The sequence below is a fragment of the Stenella coeruleoalba genome (genome assembly GCF_951394435.1).
Source record: "Stenella coeruleoalba genome assembly, chromosome: 15".
Taxonomy (NCBI): domain Eukaryota; kingdom Metazoa; phylum Chordata; class Mammalia; order Artiodactyla; family Delphinidae; genus Stenella; species Stenella coeruleoalba.
Window position 1 is genome coordinate 55,219,091 of NC_137161.1, and position 12,234 is coordinate 55,231,324.

Below are 12,234 nucleotides of genomic sequence, written 5' to 3' on the forward strand. Positions count from 1 at the left end.
TTTACTAGTAGGGGTACAGCCTAAGTTGGTTCCAGGGCTTGGGAAACAGCTCAGCCTTGCCTTGTGGAGTGACAAGCCCAGCTCTGTCTCATTGGGCAGGGGTTGTGGATGTGAACTGACAGAGTTAGAAGGATTTTGACATGCAGATGGGAATCCTTCCTTCCCAGGATCACTGTCCTGCTCGGTGAAGAGTTAACTTGACTGTATCTTTTTATCTGGTTTTCGATTGATTCCCTTCGAGAGTACCCTGTGTTAAGTGTGTGTGGTTGTAGTTGACTAAACTTCCTTTACAAGTGTTCCAAGGGGCCTTGTTCTCCAAAGACCCTCAATTTCAACCTGTGTTATAGGACTCTACGTATTCACAAAATGTCCAGATTCTGCTTTGAACATTTTGGGTAATTTGTTATCAAGTCGTTTGCCTCCAGAAAATATTTCTTAGGCGTATTTTCTATCTCATCTTTTTGAGAACAACCTTTTATTTTTTCTCGTCGTTTTAATATCTTAGGAACAAACTGGTTTATCCTTTTAAATATTGTTTTATCCCATTTGTCATTAAGTAAATTGTGCCAGGAAACATTTCCCAAGAGGCTATTGGTAACATATGATATGATTCATCTGCTTCTACCATTTCTGTGCCTTTGCTGTGAGTGCCTGTGTGTGTATGTGTGTGTGTTTGCATGTGTGGTTTATACCAGTTACCCACCAGAAGAGTATCCTAATAAGCTTTTTTACAGATGCTAAGCCTCAGTTGAATTTAATCAAATTATTAATATGAGTTGATCTTTTGCCTACCGTATTCACTTCTTTCACGTTATTTATTAACCAATTGGAGAGGCATTACCTAGCAAGTAAAATGCCGTAAGTATTCAATGTTCTCACAGTTTCTTTATGCATGATTCTTTTTTTTAAATAAATTCATGTTTCTTCCTTCTAGCTTGTTAAATTGGTTTGCTTTGGGGTGGGCACAACTTAGGAAAGAAGACTGTCTGTGACTTTGACTGAGGTTATTCTTGCCATGGAAAGGACAAGTATCTGGGATGAATGCAGGGGTTTTCAACATCAACCAGGCAGTGTCTTCCTGTGTGTGTGTGTGTGTGTGTGTGTGTGTGTGTGTGTGTGTGCGCGCGCACTCCAGCTCTGGAAAGGGGAGGCTCAAAGGGAATGTTGGCAGCCATCACAAGTATTCAGAAGTGACTGAATCAGCATTGTGGTTCCATATGGCGGTAGATGGAGGTGGGTTTTGAAATGTACTGTGGAATGCACCCCCTCCCTTAAAAGGGCTTGTAAAGCTTTCATCGAAAGTGTTGATAAGGTGATGCTGACATACAGCGTCAGAATGCGGTGTTGTGTGTGCGTGCGCGCGTGTGCATTTTTTCTGAGTTTCACTAAATGCCTGAAGTATAGTACAGGCAGACATTTCTTTTTGCCTGTCTGGTTGAGAATCAGGTTTTCCAGCCATACATCCCACCTTGCAAAAAGCTCACTGTAAGGGTGGGAGAGTTGTACCTTCAGGTAATCTCTCCTAGCCACTGCTGGCATGACAGTTTGTGTAGAAGTCTCGTGTCATTGCTTTTATTTAGCAGTCCAGACAATTGGCTGATGAAGGGTGTGAAACAGTTCACTTCAATCTCCACAAACCACTTACTGCTACAATCTATATGTCTTCTATCAGTACATCACCACTATGTTTTCTCTCTGCTATTAATCTATAGCTATTACTGTATCTCTATTTAATTTTGATGATAGGGCTAATCTATACTTTCAAAGTTGATCAGACGGCTGGATCAGGCAATATCTCTGATAAAGGACACCTTCACTGGAAACATTTTCTTTTATTATTATTTATAGAAATAAGAATATTTCAGGAGTCTTTGTCATTCAGATCACTAATTACATAAGAAAATAATGAAAACACAATTCTCTTATTTTGGAGGCTTTATCATTCTTTTTTCTAAAGGCACAAACTCTGATTAGGGGCCACTGAGTCTTCCTTAAAACATATTTTCCTGGAACGAAGTTTCAATTGCTTTCTTTGCCTCAGCCTTGACATCTCACCTCTCCTCCTAAACCCTCCCAGATTTGTTCCTAAGACAACTCATAAAAGCAAAAATCAATTGGGATACCTCAGGATCAAGTCTACCCTGAATGACCAGGTGAAAACGACATAACCCTTTTGCCACAAGGAACTTATTTATTCAGGCCAAAGAAGAGGCGACTTTGGTTTTTCAGTTATTTGACTTATTCCATTTCATTGATTCATATTTCCCAGTGACTCTACTTTAGATTGGTATTTTCCTACAGCTACAATTTCTTTCTTTATTTTCCTCTTTCTCCTCTCTTTTAACATCAGAGATGTTACTACAGTTCGGAACTGGAAGATGGGATCATGTCGAACAGTCCATCTGGCATCTATATCTTGAGGCCAGTGATGTCATCACATGCATATATACCCACATCTGTATCCCTCTAGGATAGAGCATGTATCCTATGGTTGTAGACCATTGTTAAGATGGAAGGGACAGGCAGGCATTGTAGCAGCTGGCTTCAATCTTGCTGTCCAGGGAAAGTTTCTGCTTCAGCCGCTGTTCTTGACATACTGCAGTGGCTTTGTTTGGTGTCTTCTTGGGTGGTGAATTTTCTTCTCCCAGGTGAACTTCAAATTCACACATTCCCCAACATGGAATCTGCTCAGAGTTCCAAAGTGGGTACGCATTTCGACAGTCTTGCTTGGAGGGAAAATCCTAAATACAAATTCCAAGCTGGGTCAAAAGAGTATAGGTTTCGTTTTTCACAGAGAAATAGAAAACAACTACACACACTCATAACAAAAAAATCTAGAGATGCTTGATGTCCATCCTAAGTCATAGGGAATATACCAAAGAGCATCACACGGTAAGGTATGGTGAGGCTACGGACACAACAGACGAGGTTTGTTTTCTGATGCACACTGCCTGCCAGATTTCCCCCAAGCTGTTTCACACTGAGTTCTAACTCCCTGAAAGAGGATAAGTAGCATATTAACTTCATTTTCCCTGTTCCTAAACACCCATCCATGTCTCCCAGTCCCGTTCTAAGAAAGCTTCTCATCTGTCAAATCCTGTTCACTCAGAACCTTTTTATCAGCCTACATTTAAAAACAAGTCAAATGCTTAAAATCCACATTAAAAGCAGGGGGGAAAGGGGGCCTCTAAAGTGGGCCATGCCACTGTCAATATCCAAAGATTGGTCATTTTTCCCACTTAATGATGATCCATGTGGTTTGTTTTAAATAGTGAAGTGGTTTGTACAAAGGGTAATTTCTGGTAAATGAAGCCATTGCTCACTACGGACATCTTCAGATCGAAAGCAATTGAACTGAAACCTGCATATCAACCCTTTCTGTCTTTAATTAGAAAGTGGATCTCAGCTGAGAATCGCCAGGAAGATGGGCTCTCACACCGCCGCTGTAGGATGGGGGACCACCCCCCCATGCACCTGCCGTGGTTATAAATTTGGGAGATGCTAGGGAGGCCGTAACAATTATGGCTGCGTAGAAAAGTTCAATTCTCGTTCTAGTTACTTAGTGCTGCTGAACCTGATGATTTATAGGGGACCAAATGGCATTTTATCACCTTCTTTCTTCTCGGCTTAATCCCGTGTTGATTTATTAGATCGTGCTGTGGATTGGGGGGAGTCAATAGTGTCAATAATGCAGAAAAGAATTAGGATAGATTATCCTCATGTCTGAATTGTTTAAGGAATTTAAGTAGCCGGAATGAGCAAATTCCCAGGCCTGGGTGGCTCTGTTAGAACCTAGGACCCTCTGTCTCTTTCTAGAGAGATCTTATGTCATCAATTGGTTAATTAACCAATCTTCCTGGTTTCTCCGATTTTTCCAATTAAGGGGGAAAGGCATGAATTATTGGGCTCTGATCAGCCAGGTAAGGCCCATATCTCAGGTGGGCTAGGGTTCACCCTCTGTTTCTTCCATTTTAGGAATCTGTGATGGTTGATTCACCGTAGGGTTACTTGGACTGCCTCTGCCTTAAGTCTGTTTCATCCAACATTCACTCATGAAAACTGTAAACATCTGTTAGTCCGTAGACCCGAGTCCTGCGCCATTCGGCAGCTCTGTCTGCCATTTCGCGGCGGTTTCTGTGTCAGAACGTACAACCGGCCGCTTTTGCCTTTGCCCGAGTAGAGAAAGCCCATGTTATTAGTGCTCATGCCATCTGTTTTCCTTACAGCTGGCCCTTGAGTAATTGTCCAGTAGCTGATGGACTGAGGGTAGACAATCTTTTTTAGGGTTTTCTGATTCATTTAACCAGGCTCTCTGCCCCCAAGAGAAAACATAATGCTTGTTTATTCATATTGGCTGGATAAAAACAGTGTAGTTTGTCAGGCAAATAATAGTCTTCTGGAAGAGAAATTGCAGCATTGTAAACAAAATCAGGTTGGTTCGTCTGTGCCTAAGGGGGCTGTATGATGCGCAGGAGATGTCGTCCGGTGAATGAGGCAGAGCTGACAAAGTGTGGGAGTAATTGCCCCATATGTAGAGACCTTTTTAATGGACCAGGAGAGGTGTCCCAGTGTGCTGTTTAATTCAGTGAAGAAAAGCGAAGAAAGTTCCATTCATCAATAAAGTTTCCTCCTTCCGGGCGCTGCCCGAGAGAGCTTTGCTGGGCTGAGAGCTCCTCTGTGGCTGCCTACCTGATGTGGCTTGCCTAGCCTGGCCCCGTGCAGAGGGGCTGTGTCAGATGGGGTCAGCTCTCAGGCACAATAGCTCAGGAGGGCCCTGGCCCTGGCCCTTCAACCACGCTGAGTGCGAGCCAGCTGGGGAAGTAAGCAGAGACCCTGCAGGCGGGCCCTGCTGGGAGAAACTCTTGGAGAAGGGGTTTTCCGAAGGACTCCCGCCAATTCCATTCCTGAGCCTGCATAGGGCTAGGAATGGGCTTATGGGGTTGGAACTTTCTGGCTCCTGAAAGGGTTTGGGGGGGAAGGAGTTTCACAGCTGTTTCTGATCTTCATATTGTGGCCCTGATTGATTGATTTCGGCTGAAAAAGAGCAAAAGATGACAACTTTCTGTTATTGCCTGGGATCCCACTTATGATTGCTCTGTTGTTAATTTCCTTTTTTTAAAAAATATATATTTATTAAGCACCAGAGGGTGTAGAGAGCACTTTTGCTGTGCTTGTTCTGACCTGTTAGACTGTAGGCAGCATGATGGCAGATACGCCTTCATTCTGTTTTACTCTACCCACACTGCCTAGAAGAAAGTCTAAGACATAGTAGTTGTTCAATTTTTAAAAAATGCCTAATGGATGAATGAATGGGGATGTTTGAACCTTTTAAGCAGGAGGAGACAGTGATTGTCACTGCTTTTTATAGGTGTATACAATTACACATCCAATCATTCATTCATTTTTTTTCATTTGGCCACACAAAACACTGTTTCCAGGCATTGAGGATATTTCAGCAAAACAAGTAGGAAAGGTCCCTGCCACCATGGAGCTGACATTCTAGTAAAAGAATAGATGATGCAAAAGTAAGTGAATCAAGAGCTATTTTCAGATTGTGGAGAGTGCTGTGCAGGAAACAAGCAGGGTGATGGGTGACAGTCAGTGGCAGTTGTTGGTTATTGGGCTTTATCTGATGGGTGCGCCAGTGTGGGTCCCATGAAGAAGGTGATGATTTTCCTGACCTGAGGATAAGAGAGCTTGGGGCGTGTGAAAAGTTGAGAAAGGTGTTTCAGGAATGGAGAAGAGGAAGTGTACCCACCTTGTCTGCAGAAAGGGTGTGAAAGACCTAGGGAGACAGTAAGCGGTGGAATTGGGTCACCTGCCAGTGTGATGGTCTCTATGGATAGAATGTGGCTTCTGTGACCCTCTGGGGCCATGTTGAAAAGAGGAGAAAGGACAGAAATCAATGTCCAGTGAACGAAGGAGACAAAACCCCTCTTGAGTTGTCCCATGGGACATTTGGAAACAGGTTTGGGGCTTGGAGGTGGACAGAGGGTTTTGCTGGAAGCCGTAAGAAGGACGTTAATTGTTGAGCACCAAGAGTCCTGCTGGTATCTTCTGTCAAAACCCCATCAAGGTGCTTACACAGTGAGTGGGCTTATTTCATCAAAAACAATGAATGTGGTCCAGTGTTTCTAAAACGTCAGTCATTCAAGCATCCCCTTCCTAATCCTTGCCAATTCAGTCATCAATACAGTTGATATCCACTTAAAGATTTTAAAAATTCACTTACATGTTGAACTTCAAAGTAGATTGTCCAAACTAAAAATAAATGCATAAATAAATGGATCAATACATCCCACGAAATCACAGCTGTGCTATTATTTTTCCCAATATACATTGAAATATTAGTACATTGAAATATTTATTCATTCACGTGTTCATTCATTCAGTCTATTGAATTCCTAATAGGTACCAGCTGATCTTCTACATTGTTTCAAGAAACAAAGCAAAGGCCCCTGTCCTCACAGAGGGTCCATTCAGTTGTTCATCCATGTGCCATCTTGTGAACTGTCAATGTAGTACCACACTTTGGTTAACTCTGCCTGGGTCCATTGGGTTTCCTAGGAATCCCCTTCCAAGCCTGGCCTGGAATCGCTCATTTCTCCCCAACCCAATCTGCAAAAAGCAAGATTCTAGTCATCTTTGTGTCACTTCTTCTCGCCTCTGCCAGGGCAGCATTCCGAGTACACAGTAGAGAGAAATTGCCGTATATTTCACGTCTACAGCGCGTGGGGCGTTTGAGTTGATGAAGCCGGGGGCGGTGGTAATGCTGTGGTCTCTGACACTCAACCAGGCTCCAGGTGAGGGGCAGCCTCCTCCTCTTTTCATCCTGTTCTTTATGTTGTGTTTAAACACACAAAGAGTCAAAATTAGGAATTTTGGAGCCAGAGCAAAGCAAAACAAAACAAACAAACAACAAAACCAAAGCATTCAGAAGATGAGTGTATGTTCCTGGGGATGTAATGACTTGTTTTTTTTCACCTTTTGCAGCTGTGGAACAAAGTACAGGCAGCTGTAGGATTTAAGAGCCTCAGCTTTCCTGGTACTGATGAGTAAATGCACAAAAGGTTTAGTCTCAATGAGCCTTTTCTTTTTGGCGTTTGATGTTTGCCCAGGATTCACCTGGAGGACTAGATTCCCCTTATCAAAAACAACAGCGAATATCACCACCCTTCCCTGGATGGTTCTGCTTTCTCCAGGCATGGGGCAAGCTCTGCTCTTAATGCAAGGGTGAGAGCTGAGAGATATCCCCCCACCCCACCCCGCATCATGAGTCTTCCTCAACAGTGGGTAACATTGGCTCCGAAAAAGAGAAGGAATGGTGAGGTCGACATGTTGCAGTATCCAAGTGTCCATCTCAAGGATCCTACAAAATTCAGATGAGAAACCGACATCATTTTAGAACCCGTTGGTGTCAGGTCTTTGCAAAGCCTAGTTTAAAAACAACTGGTGTCTCTGGAGCTTGTATGTAGGACAGAAGTGGTAAGCTGAAGGCTTATCCCAACTCCATTACTCAATTAGTTGATTCAACTGGATTGAGCAAGTTACTTTACTTGATTTGGGGGCTTTAATTGCTTCCTCTGAAAAATTGGGATAAGAATAACTATTTCATACTGTTCTTTGTAAGATTAAGTATGATCTTTAGCACAGTACCTGGGACAGAGTGAGCAGCCAATATATGTTTATTAAAGAAGTGAAAGAGTGAATGAAAGAATTAATGAATATCTGTGTTAAAGAGGTATCTGTTTATGGAAGCTGTTTATTGAACATAATTTTTTATTTTCCATTTCTCCCAAATCAACGTGATATATGCCCCCATGGCTTGCCAAGGACACACACGAGGCCTCAAATGGTGGCAGCGGTGGAGGTCGGTGTCTCTCTCAGGTCCCACGGCCCCTCCTACCTGTCCTGGGTCTCTTCCCCCTCCTCCTTCTGCCCCTTTTAGTCCTGCTGCTGGTGTTGGCTTGTAATGTGGCCGCAGCTCAATTAATGCTCTGTGACAGGAGGAGGGAAAATAGAAATTGTCTTGCTCTTGTCAGTAGGAAAGTTATTTACTTTCAAAAGCTGACAGAATCACACTGCAGGGGCTTCATTTATTTCTATTCAGAATGTCATTGTTCTGTGATGCAAGGGACTTGAGCACAGGCATTGAAGTTCATTCCCATAAGCTTTCCTAGGGAGGGTTCCCGCTAAAGTGAAGATTGTCACCCGGGAGAGTCCAGAGGAGTCCTTCCGGGGCTTGGTGGTGTCTGGGTCCTTGGTTGACGCCTGGGTGGATGCCCCAGTTTCAGGATGGATTGTCCAGCTGACATGTGCATTTTTAGACCCTGGATCTGCCCTGTGAGAGGGTGCTTGTGTCATTGTGTCCTCTTTATTCTGAAGCAGAAGAACGAAGCGTTGGACTCCGAGCTTCACATCACTCTCATCTGAGCCGCTCCTGGAATTTCTGGAAATGCAAAAGCACCTCTTGCAAATGGCTTGGCTTTGGGTCTATCGATTGTCTCTACTTAAACTCTCTGACAGGTTCTCTCATCCAAATAATCTGTATAAAGCTATGCATTTTTTTGCTTCCTTCCTTCTTTCTCCCCCCACCCCCACGTGTTTGCACTAAACAGTTAAGTGGAGAAATCCTTTTCTTCAGGGTGCAATGGCACAACCTTCCACTGGGGGTCTCCGTTTAGAACATGTGACTAAGGATTCTTGAGAACTCTTCTCTTTTCTTTTTTTTTTTTAGTCTCCTTTTGGTTCCATTCAAAAAGTGAGACTCCTCTCTAAGCAGGAAGAGATGCCGCTTCTAAGATCATGTAGATAAACAGAGAATCCAGCAGGCTTCACTGAGGATGGTGATGATGATGATAAAATAATGAAAATAGTGAAATAATCAATAACTTTTATGGACTACGGGGTGACAGGCACACGACTAAACCCTTTTACTTGGATTACCTCATTTAGTCCCCCACAAAAGGCCTCCAGGAGGGTTGACAGGAATCAGGAATCATTTTTGTTTTGTTTTGTTTTACGATGGGAGGCCTAGGTGGAAGAGTCCATATTTAAAACCAGACTATCGCCCTCCAGCGCCAGCCTTCTGAGCACGGTTCTGTGCTGCCCCCTTGGCCTCTCCCTGGCTGTGCAGGCTGCTGGCCCTGCCTGAGCCTGCCTTTGCTAGGCCATCTCTCTGCATTTAACCGCGCCCTCGGTTCTCTTTCCTTTTAAAGGCAAAACTTGTCAAAAAGGGAGAAAGTCCGGAGATCTCTCAACTTTGAAGCTTTCTGCGATTTTAGGTCGTTATGATTATTGTTGCATAAATAACAACACACAGCGAGGCTGTCAGACTCAGGGAGGGTGAGCCAGGGAGGGAGAGAGCTGATGGGAAGCGCTCAGAGAAGAATGGAGTGCGTTTCTCCACTGCCAGTTCCAATCCCCAAATCCCCGTTGTGCTGAGCAGCTCTCCAACCAACACAGGAAATGCAGTCATTGCCCAGCACCGTATTAATGATTTATACACCCCGCACCACTGCTTTTGTTCACATGCAGGGCCTGGTCCTGTTAATAAAGGAATTTCTGGGAGTGGGGTCTGGGCTTACCAGGCTGTTTTCCTCAATGCAATGCAGGCTGCTTCATCAGTCAAAAGAATTTAGTGCTTTACAACCTTCCTGAGCGCGTGTGTGTGTGTGTGTGTGTGTGTGTGTGTGTGTGTGTGTGTGTGTGTTGTGTTGTGGGCTTAATCAGATTCACCTCGGGACATTTCCATTGCTTTTCTGTAAAGAATGAATGAAGGAGGGGGTGCCATCTATCTTAGGTGTTTCAGGGTTGATTGGTTTGTTTCACAGTGGTTTGTTTCCCATTTGGTGTTCATGCTTTATGGTGTTGTCTGTGAAAAGGGGCTGACACCGTTTTATTAGCATAAAGAGATGCAGACCACATGAGAATCCCCCTTCCTTCCATAGCATCAAAAACAACAGAAGAGGGAGATGGCGGGTGTTCTGAAGGCAGAATCACTGTTCACTACAAGCCAACAGGACTTCATGTGTTCTTTAAACAATGGGATTTTTGAGCCTTTAAATTTTTTTAAATTATTCACAGAAAAAGAATTTGGCTCCGTTTTGAACATGAGGGAGGATATTTATTTTCCAAATTGAGAATTCTGGATCTAGGAAACTTGCTCCTGTCTAGTGAGCCATAGACAGCGGATTTTAACCTCCCTCTTTTTTTGTTGTTCCTAATTGAAAGGGAAAAAAAGTGTATAATCACATGGTGTATTTACAACCCTCAATTCCTTTTTCAAGATATCTGCAGAGAAAAGCCCTGGGTTTGGCCGGGGAGGGGGGGGGGCGGGGAGAGGGGAAAGGGGCGTATTGCACTTGTGTCCTCTTAATTGTACCATTCATTTCACTTTGTGTGTGTGTTTTTTTTGTGTTTTGTGTGTGTGTGTGTGATTTTATTTCTTCCCCTATAGAACTGACTGATGACAACTAACAGAGATCTGAGTAGGAGTTTGAGGGGAAAACAGAATATTTAGAAAATTAGGATGATTCTTTAAATATGCTATCCAACCGGCTTCTTTTTATATAAGATAAAAGTTTGATTTTAGGGAAAAGCGCCTGACTTTCAAAAAAAGAGATGTAAGGCTTTTAGGAAATAAACATGTCAATTTAGTAGCGTTCCTAAATGATGCGTGAAGGATTGAATGCAAAGACAAATGAATAAAGCCCCAACCAACCCCCACCAAAACAAGGGCTTTAATTTCTTTTAGAAATGTGAAAGTTTTGGCTAACTGGTTCTCATTCACATTTATGCTTATGAGAAAATTAAAAACGTTTTTTGAAACTGTCCAGGGTCTTAGTCAACAGTAATGAAATTGAAACAAATATTCCACTGAAAAGACTATCTTTTCCAGTCTCATCTTCTTGAAAAGTGGAGAACAGAATGTACATATTTACATAAGTAAATAAAGAATGTTACAAACGTTTCTCATCGCAGGAAATATGATACAGCATTTTGGACTAAGAAAGCAGGTGTCCCGCAAATGCAGCTTACGTTCAGATTGTACTGATTTTTGTGTTTGTGTTTGTCCTCTATTATATGAATTTGTGAGTGTCTCATTGTCTTTAATTATGTCTACGAGGCACAAGACAGCAGTCAACATCTGCTCCATTGTTTACTAGGTTTACATATAGCTTTGATGGGTTATTAAACAATCTATTTTTCAAACGGAAAACAGAGAAACAGGCCGAACCCGTATTATGGCATTTTGTAAAGACCCATTATGCAATTAGCACTTGGGATTTGTGCAAAGCTGGTGATTCACCCAAATAAACATCCTTTTATTCTGAGGGCTCTTCTTGGCTTTGTGAAAAATATACATTGCCCAAAAAATAAAATCACATTTCCTCCTTAATCACATAGCATGCCAAGATGATGTGTTAATATAAGGGATGGATCCTTCACTTTTTATATCAGAAAAAGAACAACTCTCCAAAATAACGATGTCTTTAATTCAAGCCAGCAATTACTATATTACATAAGACAACTATCAGCTGACACGTGAGACAGACTTTTGAAAGTTTACCCGATACTCTCAGAGAAGAGAAAAGCTATGTTCTTAACCATTTGTAGGATGTTCCTCATACTTCATGATCTATTTATGAGACTTATCGAGTCATCTACAGCAAAGCGTGTGACACCCATAATGAGTGGATCAGACCTCATTCTCTCACTTAAGTAACTGGTTAATAATTAATTCACTCGCTCATTCATTCAACAAATATTTACTTAGCCTCTGTTCTGCCTCAGAAATTGGGTTGGTCCCTAAAGACACACAGACAAGGAAAACCAACTTCATTTTTCCTTCATGGAGCTCACAAGTTTGTTGGAGACCTAAGTGATCACCATATATATCTGTATTGCAAATGGTGATAAATGGTCCGAAAGAAAAGAAGAAGGGTCCGCAGAAAATAGTAGGGGTTGGATTCAGAGGTGAAGGGTGTTCTCTCTGGGAAAGGGGCATTGAGGCTGATATCAAGTAGGAGGTGGACAAAGGGGGAGGGTTGGAGAGACCATTCACACTGAGGCAGAGAGTGTGTGTCCCAAGCCTGGGTGATCTCAGGGGGGCTGAGAAAAGGCCAGGGAGCCAGGAGGTCAGTGAGAGAGGGCAAAAGAGGCAGAGAGGGGCCAGAAGCCATAGGGGTTTAGAAGCACTGATATAGAGGTTGGATTTTAATCCAAGAGAAA

General features: G+C 42.8%; 1 protein-coding gene across 12 annotated transcripts in view; it reads left to right on the forward strand.

The window, feature by feature from the left end:
- RBFOX1 (RNA binding fox-1 homolog 1) overlaps positions 1-12,234 on the forward strand; it is a gene marked incomplete at both ends in the record, with an annotated part of 1,077,914 nt that overhangs the window by 703,292 nt on the left and 362,388 nt on the right. The window lies entirely within an intron of this gene.